This window comes from Amia ocellicauda, chromosome 12, assembly GCF_036373705.1.
Source record: "Amia ocellicauda isolate fAmiCal2 chromosome 12, fAmiCal2.hap1, whole genome shotgun sequence".
NCBI lineage: Eukaryota > Metazoa > Chordata > Actinopteri > Amiiformes > Amiidae > Amia > Amia ocellicauda.
This window is the reverse complement of record NC_089861.1, coordinates 39,772,274-39,789,002: the sequence shown is the minus strand read 5'-3', so window position 1 is coordinate 39,789,002 and position 16,729 is coordinate 39,772,274. Positions and strand designations below refer to the sequence as shown.

General features: G+C 45.4%; 5 non-coding genes across 5 annotated transcripts; all 5 read left to right on the top strand.

Annotated features, from left to right (window-relative positions):
* Positions 1-9,713: 9,713 nt before the first annotated feature.
* Positions 9,714-9,787, top strand: trnai-aau (transfer RNA isoleucine (anticodon AAU)). The gene has a single exon. It is a non-coding gene; the product is annotated as a tRNA-Ile (tRNA).
* A 1,251-nt stretch (positions 9,788-11,038) lies between these two features.
* Positions 11,039-11,112, top strand: trnai-aau (transfer RNA isoleucine (anticodon AAU)). The gene has a single exon. It is a non-coding gene; the product is annotated as a tRNA-Ile (tRNA).
* Positions 11,113-13,521: 2,409 nt separating this feature from the next.
* trnai-aau (transfer RNA isoleucine (anticodon AAU)) lies at positions 13,522-13,595 on the top strand. Its single transcript has one exon. It is a non-coding gene; the product is annotated as a tRNA-Ile (tRNA).
* A 1,251-nt stretch (positions 13,596-14,846) lies between these two features.
* Positions 14,847-14,920, top strand: trnai-aau (transfer RNA isoleucine (anticodon AAU)). Its single transcript has one exon. It is a non-coding gene; the product is annotated as a tRNA-Ile (tRNA).
* Positions 14,921-16,171: 1,251 nt separating this feature from the next.
* trnai-aau (transfer RNA isoleucine (anticodon AAU)) lies at positions 16,172-16,245 on the top strand. Its single transcript has one exon. It is a non-coding gene; the product is annotated as a tRNA-Ile (tRNA).
* Positions 16,246-16,729: the final 484 nt, after the last annotated feature.

Sequence of the window (16,729 nt, the reverse complement as noted above, 5' to 3'; positions counted from 1 at the left end):
GTGAATGTTTCTTCGGTGTGGGAATCAGAACAAATGCCTGCATATCTACAGATAATTGCATTTCTGGCTATGCTGTATTCCATCCAGCGATACTTCTCATACCACCGCTGTGATGAAAAACTTTGGGATTTAACACAAATTAAAGCAAATGCCTGCAATTTTGGCCGTGTAGGTGACTCATCTATTCCTTATAAATCCGAGGGACAGTAAAATGTTTCCTTACCGAATTCAACACTGGCCTGTGGATGCAAAGCAGTGCTTATATTGGTTTCTTCCGATGCAGTTGGTGATTTATCAGGTTGTGTAATGTGCTGTTCTGATAGTTCTCTTCTCGTCTTTTGAAATAATTCAACAAATAATTTTGTTTCACCATTTGTAGGAACTCCGTTCACAACTACATTTGTTCAGTTGTCATGGTGTGATGCACTACGTAAAAAAACATTTACCACAGCCAGTTATAACCTGCTTGTGCATAACTTAGCCAAAATGTAACCATTAGACTTGAAAAGAACCAGCCCCCATGCTTTGGAATAAAGCCTGTGATTTTCCGAAACACGTTATTGCTTCAGAATCTTGTATTTATAATGTTTTTTTAACACGCGGGAGAAATTTTACACTCTCTGATTGGGTGGACCTGAGAGGTAAGTAGGTGGGCCATGGCCCAACCAGGCCCACCCAGGCCCACCCATGGCTACGCTCCTGTTGTGGCCCAGGTGCTTATTTGACACCCAGACTTACGGCCCACTGATTAATTTAGGTTGCCTTTATTAAAGAGTCTAAAGACGGCTGTCCGGTTCTGAACTTGGACCTGAAGTATTGTGTAGTATAAGTATCGCGTGTCTTCAAAGCATGCAGGGAAAATGTACAATGACTCGAGATCGTCACCCTTGAACTCCCTCACTACTTTTGTTCTCTGAAAGTAGCTGATAGAAACTTGCACACAACTAGTTATTCAGAGATAACATTACCACTTTAAACGATTTTTCAATTGGGCTATAGTGGCTGTTATAATGGGGTTTTAGATTTCCTAACATTGACTGGGAAAGCCCAGTTGAGACTACAGAAGCAGTAGTAGAAATGTTTTAGAGGGCAAACGACTGCTTTCTACCTCAATTAGTCAGGGAACCAACCAGAGAGAGCACATGCTATTTGATATTTTCAAACGACCAATGGTGAACTGCAGTCACAATATGGTTAGCTTTGAGGCATACTTTCACAAAACAAGGACCTACACTCAGTTGAGCCTCTTACTAAAAATGAAGCCACATTTCTTAAAATCATAAATGTAACCGCTACACTGTAAAAATTATTTGTTGACGCAACGTGACTTAGTCAAGTCATCTTGTTGCTTTGACTCAGTTTAGCAAACATGAAGTGTTAAGTTCACTCACTGTTGAAATAACATGCAGTAAATTGAGCCAACGTACTCTATCAATTAATAAGCATTTAGAATTTTTAGTTAAGTCAACTGAAAAACATATTAATTGAACTTAATTTTTCAAGTTTTCACAACTATAAACCAAGTCTAATTGACAAAATAGTCATTCTTCCTCAACTTTCATTACTTACAGTGAGGGAAAAAAGTATTTGATCCCCTGCTGATTTTGTACGTTTGCCCACTGACAAAGAAATGATCAGTCTATAATTTTAATGGTAGGTGTATTTTAACAGTGAGAGACAGAATAACAACAAAAAAATCCAGAAAAACTCATTTCAAAAAAGTTATAAATTGATTTGCATGTTAATTAGGGAAAGAAGTATTTGATCTCCTATCAATCAGCAAGATTTCTGGCTCCCAGGTGTCTTTTATACAGGTAATGAGCTGACATTAGGAGCGCTCCTAAATCTCAGCTCGTTACCTGTATAAAAGACACCTGTCCACAGAAGCAATCAATCAATCAGATTCCAAACTCTCCACCATGGCAAAGACCAAAGAGCTGTCCAAGGATGTCAGGGACAAGATTGTAGACCTACACAAGGCTGGAATGGGCTACAAGACCATCGCCAAGCAGCTTGGTGAGAAGGTGACAACAGTTGGTGCGATTATTCGCAAATGGAAGAAACACAAAATAACTGTCAGTCTTCCTCGGTCTGGGGCTCCATGCAAGATCTCACCTCGTGGAGTTTCAATGATAATGAGAACGGTGAGGAATCAGCCCAGAACTACACGGGAGGATCTTGTTAATGATCTCAAGGCAGCTGGGACCATAGTCACCAAGAAAACAATTGGTAACACACTACGCCATGAAGGACTGAAATCCTGCAGCGCCCGCAAGATCCCCCTTCTCAAGAAAGCACATGTACAGGCCCATCTAAAGTTTGCCAATGAACATCTGAATGATTCAGAGGAGAACTGGGTGAAAGTGTTGTGGTCAGATGAGACCAAAATCGAGCTCTTTGGCATCAACTCAACTCGCCGTGTTTGGAGGAGGAGCAATGCTGCCTATGACCTCAAGAACACCATCCCCACCATCAAACATGGAGGTGGAAACATTATGCTTTGGGGGTGTTTTTCTGCTAAGGGGACAGGACAACTGCACCGCATCAAAGGGATAATGGACGGGGCCATGTACCGTCAAATCTTGGGTGAGAACCTCCTTCCCTCAGCCAGGGCATTGAAAATGGGTCGTGGATGGGTATTCCAGCATGACAATGACCCAAAACACACAGGAGTGGCTCAAAAAGAAGCACATTAAGGTCAAGGAGTGGCCTAGCCAGTCTCCAGACCTTAATCCCATAGAAAATCTGTGGAGGGAGCTGAAGGTTTGAGTTGCCAAACGTCAGCCTCGAAACCTTAATGACTTGGAGAGGATCTGCAAAGAGGAGTGGGACAAAATCCCTCCTGAGATGTGTGCAAACCTGGTGGCCAACTACAAGAAACGTCTGACCTCTGTGATTGCCAACAAGGGTTTTGCCACCAAGTACTAAGTCGAAGGGGTCAAATACTTATTTCCCTCATTAACATGCAAATCAATTTATAACTTTTGAAATGCATTTTTCTGGATTTTTTTGTTGTTATTCTGTCTCTCACTGCTAAAATACACCTACCATTAAAACTATAGACTGATCATTTATTTGTCAGTGGGCAAACGTACAAAATCAGCAGGGGATCAAATACTTTTTTCCCCCACTGTAAGTAATGAAAGTTGAGGAAGAATGACTATTAATTTCATTATTTGCAATCCACAAAGTCCATCTATAATCATTCAAACGCGGGCTACTTCATCTTTTCTTGCATGATCAGCAACTTTATCCCATGCTAATTAATACAAAAAAATGTTCAACTCCGGTAAAGTAGTATGTCATCATGACGTGATGGTTTTGGCACATGCGCATTACACAAAACGTTCATAGAACATATGTTTTGTGGTTACCTGAGCACGTTATTTAAAGTTTTACGATTCTGTTCAAGTTGAGGTTGTTGTAACTCATCTTATTGTGTGGTGAGACACTGCAATTTCACAGAACATGATTTTACTTGTCCAATTTCCAAAACGAGCTCTCTTCAATCTCCGTTTCAAATCCATGTTGATTTGCGGGTAATCACTGTATCCACTCAATCTTACTACAGTTATAAGAAAACACCTGTAATGCTGTACAAATGCATGTGTTTTTCAAGCACATGAAAGATTGTAGACAGGTAGAGATCGCCACTTGAGTGCCAGACTGACTCTATTGTAAAGGGAAGGCAGGATTATGTGTTATATTTGAGTTATTATGTATTTAAATGACCAGTCAAAATAACCCGATTTTGGCTATTCTAGGTAAATGTGTTTATAACTTATTTATTTTCATGTTTATGCAGCTAAAACGCTGTAGGCATGTTTAATACATATAGTTAGGAATAGTCACGAATGGGTATATGCGCAGTGTATTTTGGAACACAGTATAATTCAAATTTGAATAACCAAAACGGTCAAATTGACCGGCTCTGCGCTTGTAGTGTTAAATGTGGGTGTCATATCGTGTGCCGCACTTCCATGTGTGACGGGCCGCAGGTCGAGAACCACTGCCCTATTCAGAACAGGTTGGTCAGATAGGACCAGAACCAGTGCAGACCCAAAGAACAGAGGACGAGCGTTCGGCAGACAAACCCCAGGGCCCCAGGGCCACAGGTTAGTGCTTTCCTGGAGGTGTTTAGCTCCCCTGTATAATGGACCATTCCAGAGAGATTCCCCTTTGCAGTCAATATCATCAGCTCAGCAGTTTGCCAATACAGATCCCTGGGGAGGTGGGGGCTCAAATCCAGGACCAGGGTTAGCCACCCCTAGCATAAAGCAAAACATTACATGTGTTTAAATGGTTGAAGTCAATACAGTGATTAATGAATTGATGTATTTATTGAGGTGGCTGTGACAGAGTGGCTATAGAGACTATTGCGCTCCTTCACAGCAGCGTCTCTGTTGCTTATATTAAGTTATACTAAGGTATGCTGAGCTGACGATATTGAGGTTTTTACTAAAGAAAAAACAGATAACATGCCACAGGTTAACAACCAGTCCAGTCAAACCCTAAGAGAGATCAGGATAAATGAGGAGGAGGTAGTAAAGGGACTAGCAGAATTAAAAACAAACAAATCACCTGGGCCAGATGGTATATTTCCAACAGTACGTAAAGAAATTATGGAAATGATTGTATTAATTATTTCTAAATAGCACTGGTTTCACTGTTTTTGAATGTTTTGATGTTTTTTTTATTTGTCAAATGCATTGACCGTTATTGTTCTTTTAAATGCCTCAGATTGTTTTGATAGTTTTTTTTGTTTGTTGTTTTTTACATTTCAGTTAATTTGACAATTTTTTCACCATTGCATAAATTAAATAATCTAAAATGTGCTTTTTATTATTTTGTCTTCCTTTTCAAAGACAAAATCAATTACAAAACTACAATTAAAAAATATGTATTTAAGACTGAACATTAAACACTGTGCCAACAAAGCACAATAAATAAAATAAAATAAAATAGATAAATTTATATCTGGCCATCTTTGAGCCCCCCTTCTTGAATAGCCTACTGTGAAAGCCGGACACAAATAACGGGGAGAGAGAGGGAGAGTCTCCGGTTTCGGTTGTGTCCGGGCTTTATTTTGTTCAGGTATGTCAAAAAAGGGCGGAGATACAAAACAAAAACAAAATCAAAAGCAAAAGCAAAAAGTGTCCACAATCGGGGTGCTCCGGGCAGACAGGGGTAATAGATTCAGTCCACCTTCTTGTCGGTTAGCTGCTTCCGTCGGGGAGGGAGAGGGATTAAATAAACAGGGCACAGCCCACTTTATAGCGAGACACTTCTTTTCAATGGTGCTATATTTACGCTCCTGGGCGATAATTGTTTGCTTAGATAGAGGACGGGGTGTTCCTGACCCCCAACACTCTGGGACAGGACCGTGCCCACTCCAACTTCTCAGGCGTCGGTCTGTAGAATGAAAGGGAGAGAGAAGTCAAGGCATTTAAAAAAAGGGTGTTGGCAGAGGCGGTCCTTAATTGCCTGGAAAGCCACCTGGCACTGCTCCGTCCACTGGACCGTATCTGGAGCACCTTTTCGCATCAGTTCGGTCAGGGGGTAAGCCAGGGTGGCAAAGTCCGGCAGAAACTGGCGATAATACCCGGAAAACCCCAAAAACTGCCGAACTTCCTTTTTGGACTTAGGAGGCGGACAGGAGGCAATAGCGGTCACCTTGTCAACGACTGGCCGTACCTGCCCCCCTCCTAAGAGGTACCCCAGATACTTGGTCTCCCTCCTCCCAACTGTTCACTTGCCCGGGTTTTCCGTGAGCAGCGCCCAGCCGATCCAGCAACTCATCCACACGGGGCATCGGATAGGCATCAAACCTAGACACTGCATTGAGCTCCCTATAATCAATGCAGAATCTAGTGCTGCCGTCAGGCTTTGGCACCAAGACTATAGGGCTACACCATTCCGATTGTGACTTTTCAATGACTCCCAGCTCCAACATCTTCTGCACCTCTTCATTGACAGCCTACTTTTTGTAATAGGGGGTGCGATAGGGTTTGACACGCACGCAGTGGTCCAGTGCTGTGTGGATGTGGTGTTCAATGAGAGGTGTGAGCACGGGTCGGTGAGAAAAGACATGCTGGAAGCGGCACAATAAAGAGCAAACGTGCTGTTTCTGGGCGTTTGTTAAATGGGCGTTTGTTAAATTGAGTTCAGTGCGAATCTCAGAAACAGCGGCTTCAGACTCTTTATTGTGGGGGGAACTAAAAGCACCCAATGCTTCCTGCTCTCGCCACTTCTTCAGGATGTTCAGATGATAGATCTGCTTTTACCTCCGACGATCTGGGCGACACACCTCATAATCAACATCCCCTAAGCGGCGTGTGACCAAAAAGGGTCCCTGCCACTTAGCCAGCAGTTTAGATGTTGAATTTGGGAATAACACCAGTACCTTGTCCTTGGGTGAACGATCGTAACCGGGCTCTCCTGTTGTACATGCGCTGTTGTCGCTCCTGGGCCTGTAAGAGATGCAACTGTGCAAGTTTCCCCAGTGCCGATAGCCGATCTCTCAGGTCCAGGATGTGCTGTACCATAGAGGTCTGGGAGGGGGCGGTCGCCTCCCAGTCCTCCTTTATTAAGTCGAGGATGCCCCTCAGCCGCCTCCCGTACAGCAGCTCGAAGGGAGAGAAGCCAGTGGACGTCTGGGGCACCTCGCGTACAGCGAACAGCAGGGGTGGCAATAACTTGTCCCAGTCCCAAGCGTCTGTGCTCACAAACTTACAGATCATGTTCTTTAGGGTTTTATTAAAGAGCTCCACTAGGGCGTCTGTCTGGGGATGATAGATTGAGGTCCTGATGGACTTTATCCCCAGCAGCCTACAGAGGTCTCGCATCACGCGTGACATGAATGGAGAGCCCTGATCTGTCAGGATTTCCTTTGGGATCCCCACCCGAGTGAAGACCTTAAACAGCTCCTCGGCGATCCTAGTCGCTGACATTGTCCGTAGACGAATTGCCTCCAGGTACCGAGTGGCATAGTCTACTATGACCAGCACAAATTGATACCCCGCGGAGCTTTTCTCCAACGGACCGATCAAATCCATCCCAATGCGCTCAAATGGTATCTCCATGAGAGGCAGCGGTACCAGCGGAGCCCACGGTACTGCACTGGCATTGGTCTTCTGGCACTCCGGACAGGCAGCACACCATCTTTCTACCTCCTTTTTGATGCCTGGCCAGAAGAATCGGTCCATTATCCAGCTTAAGGTCTTGTCATGACACAGGTGACCTGCCCCAGCCAAATCAGATGAGAGCCTATGATCCTTAATATTAGATAGATAGTTTTCACTAGCGAGCACCCGGCCGGGCGATGTCCAGGCTGCCCGCAACGTCACCGTGGTTTTTCCAGGGGACCACACACTGCCGGGGGAGAGAGAAAAAGAAGGAGCTAAGGAGGCAGATTTGTTTTTGGGACAGGCAAGGCGAGAAGGGGAAGTGGGTCGGGGAGAAACATGTTTAGGTGTGGTGTTTGGCAACATGCTGGTATCCAGGACAGTCAGGTCAGAGGGGGTCTTGGGAATGGAAGGGAGGGTGCCCGCCGTCGGGCATCAGAAGGTGGCATCGTCCCGGGCAATGATGGTTCTCTGCCAGCCTGGTGCCAGCCTTCAGGTTGGACGTGGGAGATGGCAGATGAACTGCTCCAAGGCCACCAGGTCGGCAACTTCCGTGGCTTGAGCCAGCGGTGGCAGGCACCGGGAGCCAGGTTCGAACCGGAGGCTTCTGAGCTTTCGGCGCTGGCCGTCCGACGTCAGACCGACCCGGTCCAGGACACTGTCCCTCAGACTTTTGTAGTCTAGGGCACTCGGGTGGCAGGGGAGCCAGGCGTACCGCCCACTCCGACTCCGGCCAGTCGCAACACCGGGCAGTGCGCTTGAAGATGGCAAGAAAAGCCTCCGGGTCATGAAGTGAGCACTGACTCCGGTGGTACTCGATCCCACAACCATTGAATGACCACTGCCCTTTTCACTAAAAGTCCAACGCGCTATCCATTGCGCCACAGAGCATGCCTACTGATGATGGGGCATCTCAGCGTGCTTGTACAAGTAGCATTTACAGATGTGTTTTTTTAATCGCTCTCTCTGATATAGAGATGAAAGGAAATGATGGGTTCTTCTTTTAGATAATACGACTCATGTTGACTTGACTGTGAGGGAAAGTTTTTGTCAGGCACACTGTCTGTGTGTTTGTCTGTCTATCTGTGGCTGTCTGTGTGTTTGTGGCAGTCTGTGCTTGTGGCTGTCTGTGTGTGTGTCTGTGGCTGGACCGATGGGGCTGATTGGAAACATCTTCGACCTGGGTTTCTCTTCATCACAGATACATCTTTCGCTGCCCACATGCCCGAATTGCTTTTCAGCTGGATCACAGCCTCGCCCCAGGTGGGCAAAACCTCCAAAAGTGGTACAAACTCATCCACGTATTCCAGTGTTTCCGAGAAAGCTTGGCATAGTGAGTGAGAAAGTCAACCCTGACAGTGTGGCGACAGATGAGAAGCCACGGAATTGATGCACTCTGTGATGTCATAGAAGTCAGCTGTGAGAGAGTTCTGAGATGTCATCGCTGAACTGGCAGTGAAGGGAGAGGGAGAGGAAGGCAAAGCATGTACATGGCTTCTCTCGCTGACTGGGCAAGATTGGATTAATGAGAGAGTGCAAGGACGGAAATGCAGTTGTTTTCTCGAAGAGTGTAGAAGAGTTTTCTGGTCTCCTGATGGAGGCGTAGGTTCAAATACCACTTCTGACAGACTGATTTATAGCATGACCAATGCTAGGAATTGCAAAAGTGATCTTTTATTTTCTGACACTAAGCTGTTGGTCACCTCGACTCGGTTGCATAAGTGTGGAAAGTCACGGATTCCCGCAATTCTGTGGCCTCATTCTCAAGGCTATCTTCTATAATACACCTCTCAAAAAAATAAGGGAACACGTAATCATCACAGCATAACACCAAGTCAATTACACTTCAGGCATATCAATCTGTACAGTTAAGAATCCAAAGCGGTGGTGAATCACTCTCTCCTTTTTTGGTGCAAATTAAAGTGACAGCAGGTGCACCGGAGAGAGGCAACTGCAAGACAACCCCAAAAAGGGAATGGTTTTGCAGGTGGTGGCCACAGACGATTGCTCTCTCCTTATCCTTCCTGACTGATTCTTCTCTAGTTTTGCCTTTTGCTAGTGTCCTTGTCACTACTGGTATTATGAGGCGCTCCCTGCAGCCCATTCAGGTTGCACAGGTAGTCCAGCTCCTCCAGTATGGCACATCCATACGTGCCGTCTGAAGAAAGTTTACTGTGTCTCCCAGTACAGTCTCAAAAGCATGGAGGTGGGAGAGTTACGAATTATGCAATGTACGGTGAAGATCTTGAGGTTTCCTAGACTTCGATCACGGAGATCCGATGTGTGATTTAAGAGTTCCCGCAGTTTTCTTGATCAGTATATAATCTCCCGGTGGACGTATACATCCTCTAAGAATGGCCGAGTGGTCTAATTTGCCAGACTTAAGGTGTTGTTCCCTTGAAGAGTGTAGAAGGGTTTTCTGGTCTCCTGATGGAGGTGTGTGTTCAAATCCCACTTCTGACAGATTGATTTATAGCATCACCAATGCTAGGAATTGCAAAAGTGTTCTTTTCACACTTGTGTGTAATGCATTTTGCAGCCAAATTACATAAACATGAGGAAATGCCTGGCAGAGAGACTCCTTCTGATGGCCGGTTAGCTCAGTTGGTTAGAGCGTGGTGCTAATAACGCCAAGGTCTTGGGTTCGATCCCCACATTGGCCAAGACCGATCGTAGGTGCTCATCTGTCTAGTTCGAGTCCTGTTTTTTGAATGTTTGACATGAAACTCCCTGAAGGCAAGCGTAGTAGTGCACTTAAGCAGTGGTAGGATCCACAAGACTTCATCAAGCCGTGTCAAAGTCGGCCATCTACATGCACACGGGAAAATGTCCTTTCGCCGCTTTGCTTTTCTCAGAACACTTCATTTGCATTCTGTCCTCTGATAGTTTCACCTCGTGGGCTCCTGCCAATTCCTTATTACACAGACTTGGAGAGGGAAGCAATGCCAGTGGCTTCAAGAATCAACGCAAGTTTCATGAATGGCACATCTAAGCCATGGTGCCAACCAGACATTGAGCTGTTGGTCACCTCGACTCGGTTGCATAAGTGTTGAAAGTCACGGATTCCCGCAATTCTGTGGCCGCATTCTCAAGGCTATCTTCTATAATACACCTCTCAAAAAAATAAGGGAACAAGTAATCATCACAGCATAATACCAAGTCAGTTACAGTTCAGGCATATTAATCTGTACAGTTAGGAAGCCTAAGCGGTTGTGAATCACTGTCTCTTGTTTTGGTGCAAATGAAAGTGACAGCAGGTGCACCGGAGATAGGCAACAGCAAGACAACCCCAAAAAGGGAATGGTTTTGCAGGTGGTGGCCACAGACGATTGCTCTCTCCTTATCCTTCCTGACTGATTCTTCTCTAGTTTTGCCTTTTGCTAGTGTCCTTGTCACTACTGGAATTATGAGGTGCTCCCTGCAGCCCATTCAGGTTGCACAGGTAGTCCAGCTCCTCCAGTATGGCACATCCATACGTGCCGTCTGAAGAAAGTTTGCTGTGTCTCCCAGTACAGTCTCAAAAGCATGGAGGTGGGAGAGTTACGAATTATGCAATGTACGGTGAAGATCTTGAGGTTTCCTAGATTTTGATCACGGAGATCCGATGTGTGATTTAAGTGTTCCCGCAGTTTTCTTGATCAGTATATAATCTCGCGGTGGACGTATACATCCTCTCAGAATGGCAGAGTCGTCTAATTTGCCAGACTTAAGGTGTTGTTCCCTTGAAGAGTGTAGAAGGGTTTTCTGGTCTCCTGATGGAGGCGTGGGTTCAAATCCCACTCCTGACAGATTGATTTATAGCATCACCAATGCTAGGAATTGCAAAAGTGTTCTTTTCACACTTGTGTGTAATGCATTTTGCAGCCAAATTACATAAACATGAGGAAATGCCAGTCAGAGAGACTCCTTCTGATGGCCGGTTAGCTCAGTTGGTTAGAGCGTGGTGCTAATAACGGCAAGGTCTTGGGTTCGATCCCCACATCGGCCAAGACCGATCGTAGGTGCTCATCTGTCTAGTTCGAGTCCTGTTTTTTGAATGTTTGACATGAAACTCCATGAAGGCAAGCGTAGTAGTGCACTTAAGCAGTGGTAGGATCCACAAGACTTCATCAAGCCGTGTCAAAGTCGGCAATCTACATGCACACGGGAAAATGTCCTTTCGCCGCTTTGCTTTTCTCAGAACACTTCATTTGCATTCTGTCCTCTGATAGTTTCACCTCGTGGGCTCCTGCCAATTCCTTATTACACAGACTTGGAGAGGGAAGCAATGCCAGTGGCTTCAAGAATCAACGCAAGTTTCATGAATGGCACATCTAAGCCATGGTGCCAACCAGACATTGAGCTGTTGGTCACCTCGACTCGGTTGCATAAGTGTTGAAAGTCACGGATTCCCGCAATTCTGTGGCCGCATTCTCAAGGCTATCTTCTATAATACACCTCTCAAAAAAATAAGGGAACAAGTAATCATCACAGCATAATACCAAGTCAGTTACAGTTCAGGCATATTAATCTGTACAGTTAGGAAGCCTAAGCGGTTGTGAATCACTGTCTCTTGTTTTGGTGCAAATGAAAGTGACAGCAGGTGCACCGGAGATAGGCAACAGCAAGACAACCCCAAAAAGGGAATGGTTTTGCAGGTGGTGGCCACAGACGATTGCTCTCTCCTTATCCTTCCTGACTGATTCTTCTCTAGTTTTGCCTTTTGCTAGTGTCCTTGTCACTACTGGAATTATGAGGTGCTCCCTGCAGCCCATTCAGGTTGCACAGGTAGTCCAGCTCCTCCAGTATGGCACATCCATACGTGCCGTCTGAAGAAAGTTTGCTGTGTCTCCCAGTACAGTCTCAAAAGCATGGAGGTGGGAGAGTTACGAATTATGCAATGTACGGTGAAGATCTTGAGGTTTCCTAGATTTTGATCACGGAGATCCGATGTGTGATTTAAGTGTTCCCGCAGTTTTCTTGATCAGTATATAATCTCGCGGTGGATGTATACATCCTCTCAGAATGGCCGAGTGGTCTAATTTGCCAGACTTAAGGTGTTGTTCCCTTGAAGAGTGTAGAAGGGTTTTCTGGTCTCCTGATGGAGGCGTGGGTTCAAATCCCACTCCTGACAGATTGATTTATAGCATCACCAATGCTAGGAATTGCAAAAGTGTTCTTTTCACACTTGTGTGTAATGCATTTTGTTTTTTGAATGTTTGACATGAAACTCCCTGAAGGCAAGCGTAGTAGTGCACTTAAGCAGTGGTAGGATCCACAAGACTTCATCAAGCCGTGTCAAAGTCGGCCATCTACATGCACACGGGAAAATGTCCTTTCGCCGCTTTGCTTTTCTCAGAACACTTCATTTGCATTCTGTCCTCTGATAGTTTCACCTCGTGGGCTCCTGCCAATTCCTTATTACACAGACTTGGAGAGGGAAGCAATGCCAGTGGCTTCAAGAATCAACGCAAGTTTCATGAATGGCACATCTAAGCCATGGTGCCAACCAGACATTGAGCTGTTGGTCACCTCGACTCGGTTGCATAAGTGTTGAAAGTCACGGATTCCCGCAATTCTGTGGCCGCATTCTCAAGGCTATCTTCTATAATACACCTCTCAAAAAAATAAGGGAACAAGTAATCATCACAGCATAATACCAAGTCAGTTACAGTTCAGGCATATTAATCTGTACAGTTAGGAAGCCTAAGCGGTTGTGAATCACTGTCTCTTGTTTTGGTGCAAATGAAAGTGACAGCAGGTGCACCGGAGATAGGCAACAGCAAGACAACCCCAAAAAGGGAATGGTTTTGCAGGTGGTGGCCACAGACGATTGCTCTCTCCTTATCCTTCCTGACTGATTCTTCTCTAGTTTTGCCTTTTGCTAGTGTCCTTGTCACTACTGGAATTATGAGGTGCTCCCTGCAGCCCATTCAGGTTGCACAGGTAGTCCAGCTCCTCCAGTATGGCACATCCATACGTGCCGTCTGAAGAAAGTTTGCTGTGTCTCCCAGTACAGTCTCAAAAGCATGGAGGTGGGAGAGTTACGAATTATGCAATGTACGGTGAAGATCTTGAGGTTTCCTAGATTTTGATCACGGAGATCCGATGTGTGATTTAAGTGTTCCCGCAGTTTTCTTGATCAGTATATAATCTCGCGGTGGACGTATACATCCTCTCAGAATGGCCGAGTGGTCTAATTTGCCAGACTTAAGGTGTTGTTCCCTTGAAGAGTGTAGAAGGGTTTTCTGGTCTCCTGATGGAGGCGTGGGTTCAAATCCCACTCCTGACAGATTGATTTATAGCATCACCAATGCTAGGAATTGCAAAAGTGTTCTTTTCACACTTGTGTGTAATGCATTTTGCAGCCAAATTACATAAACATGAGGAAATGCCAGTCAGAGAGACTCCTTCTGATGGCCGGTTAGCTCAGTTGGTTAGAGCGTGGTGCTAATAACGCCAAGGTCTTGGGTTCGATCCCCACATCGGCCAAGACCGATCGTAGGTGCTCATCTGTCTAGTTCGAGTCCTGTTTTTTGAATGTTTGACATGAAACTCCATGAAGGCAAGCGTAGTAGTGCACTTAAGCAGTGGTAGGATCCACAAGACTTCATCAAGCCGTGTCAAAGTCGGCCATCTACATGCACACGGGAAAATGTCCTTTCGCCGCTTTGCTTTTCTCAGAACACTTCATTTGCATTCTGTCCTCTGATAGTTTCACCTCGTGGGCTCCTGCCAATTCCTTATTACACAGACTTGGAGAGGGAAGCAATGCCAGTGGCTTCAAGAATCAACGCAAGTTTCATGAATGGCACATCTAAGCCATGGTGCCAACCAGACATTGAGCTGTTGGTCACCTCGACTCGGTTGCATAAGTGTTGAAAGTCACGGATTCCCGCAATTCTGTGGCCGCATTCTCAAGGCTATCTTCTATAATACACCTCTCAAAAAAATAAGGGAACAAGTAATCATCACAGCATAATACCAAGTCAGTTACAGTTCAGGCATATTAATCTGTACAGTTAGGAAGCCTAAGCGGTTGTGAATCACTGTCTCTTGTTTTGGTGCAAATGAAAGTGACAGCAGGTGCACCGGAGATAGGCAACAGCAAGACAACCCCAAAAAGGGAATGGTTTTGCAGGTGGTGGCCACAGACGATTGCTCTCTCCTTATCCTTCCTGACTGATTCTTCTCTAGTTTTGCCTTTTGCTAGTGTCCTTGTCACTACTGGAATTATGAGGTGCTCCCTGCAGCCCATTCAGGTTGCACAGGTAGTCCAGCTCCTCCAGTATGGCACATCCATACGTGCCGTCTGAAGAAAGTTTGCTGTGTCTCCCAGTACAGTCTCAAAAGCATGGAGGTGGGAGAGTTACGAATTATGCAATGTACGGTGAAGATCTTGAGGTTTCCTAGATTTTGATCACGGAGATCCGATGTGTGATTTAAGTGTTCCCGCAGTTTTCTTGATCAGTATATAATCTCGCGGTGGACGTATACATCCTCTCAGAATGGCCGAGTGGTCTAATTTGCCAGACTTAAGGTGTTGTTCCCTTGAAGAGTGTAGAAGGGTTTTCTGGTCTCCTGATGGAGGCGTGGGTTCAAATCCCACTCCTGACAGATTCATTTATAGCATCACCAATGCTAGGAATTGCAAAAGTGTTCTTTTCACACTTGTGTGTAATGCATTTTGCAGCCAAATTACATAAACATGAGGAAATGCCTGGCAGAGAGACTCCTTTTGATGGCCGGTTAGCTCAGTTGGTTAGAGCGTGGTGCTAATAACGCCAAGGTCTTGGGTTCGATCCCCACATCGGCCAAGACCGATCTTAGGTGCTCATCCGTCTAGTTGGAGTCCTGTTTTTTGAATGTTTGACATGAAACTCCCTGAAGGCAAGCGTAGTAGTGCACTTAAGCAGTGGTAGGATCCACAAGACTTCATCAAGCCGTGTCAAAGTCGGCCATCTACATGGACACGGGAAAATGTCCTTTCGCCGCTTTGCTTTTCTCAGAACACTTCATTTGCATTCTGTCCTCTGATAGTTTCAACTCGTGGGCTCCTGCCAATTCCTTATTACACAGACTTGGAGAGGGAAGCAATGCCAGTGGCTTCAAGAATCAACGCAAGTTTCATGAATGGCACATCTAAGCCATGGTGCCAACCAGACATTGAGCTGTTGGTCACCTCGACTCGGTTGCATAAGTGTTGAAAGTCACGGATTCCCGCAATTCTGTGGCCGCATTCTCAAGGCTATCTTCTATAATACACCTCTCAAAAAAATAAGGGAACAAGTAATCATCACAGCATAATACCAAGTCAGTTACAGTTCAGGCATATTAATCTGTACAGTTCGGAAGCCTAAGCGGTTGTGAATCACTGTCTCTTGTTTTGGTGCAAATGAAAGTGACAGCAGGTGCACCGGAGATAGGCAACAGCAAGACAACCCCAAAAAGGGAATGGTTTTGCAGGTGGTGGCCACAGACGATTGCTCTCTCCTTATCCTTCCTGACTGATTCTTCTCTAGTTTTGCCTTTTGCTAGTGTCCTTGTCACTACTGGAATTATGAGGTGCTCCCTGCAGCCCATTCAGGTTGCACAGGTAGTCCAGCTCCTCCAGTATGGCACATCCATACGTGCCGTCTGAAGAAAGTTTGCTGTGTCTCCCAGTACAGTCTCAAAAGCATGGAGGTGGGAGAGTTACGAATTATGCAATGTACGGTGAAGATCTTGAGGTTTCCTAGATTTTGATCACGGAGATCCGATGTGTGATTTAAGTGTTCCCGCAGTTTTCTTGATCAGTATATAATCTCGCGGTGGACGTATACATCCTCTCAGAATGGCCGAGTGGTCTAATTTGCCAGACTTAAGGTGTTGTTCCCTTGAAGAGTGTAGAAGGGTTTTCTGGTCTCCTGATGGAGGCGTGGGTTCAAATCCCACTCCTGACAGATTCATTTATAGCATCACCAATGCTAGGAATTGCAAAAGTGTTCTTTTCACACTTGTGTGTAATGCATTTTGCAGCCAAATTACATAAACATGAGGAAATGCCTGGCAGAGAGACTCCTTTTGATGGCCGGTTAGCTCAGTTGGTTAGAGCGTGGTGCTAATAACACCAAGGTCTTGGGTTCGATCCCCACATCGGCCAAGACCGATCTTAGGTGCTCATCCGTCTAGTTGGAGTCCTGTTTTTTGAATGTTTGACATGAAACTCCCTGAAGGCAAGCGTAGTAGTGCACTTAAGCAGTGGTAGGATCCACAAGACTTCATCAAGCCGTGTCAAAGTCGGCCATCTACATGGACACGGGAAAATGTCCTTTCGCCGCTTTGCTTTTCTCAGAACACTTCATTTGCATTCTGTCCTCTGATAGTTTCAACTCGTGGGCTCCTGCCAATTCCTTATTACACAGACTTGGAGAGGGAAGCAATGCCAGTGGCTTCAAGAATCAACGCAAGTTTCATGAATGGCACATCTAAGCCATGGTGCCAACCAGACATTGAGCTGTTGGTCACCTCGACTCGGTTGCATAAGTGTTGAAAGTCACGGATTCCCGCAATTCTGTGGCCGCATTCTCAAGGCTATCTTCTATAATACACCTCTCAAAAAAATAAGGGAACAAGTAATCATCACA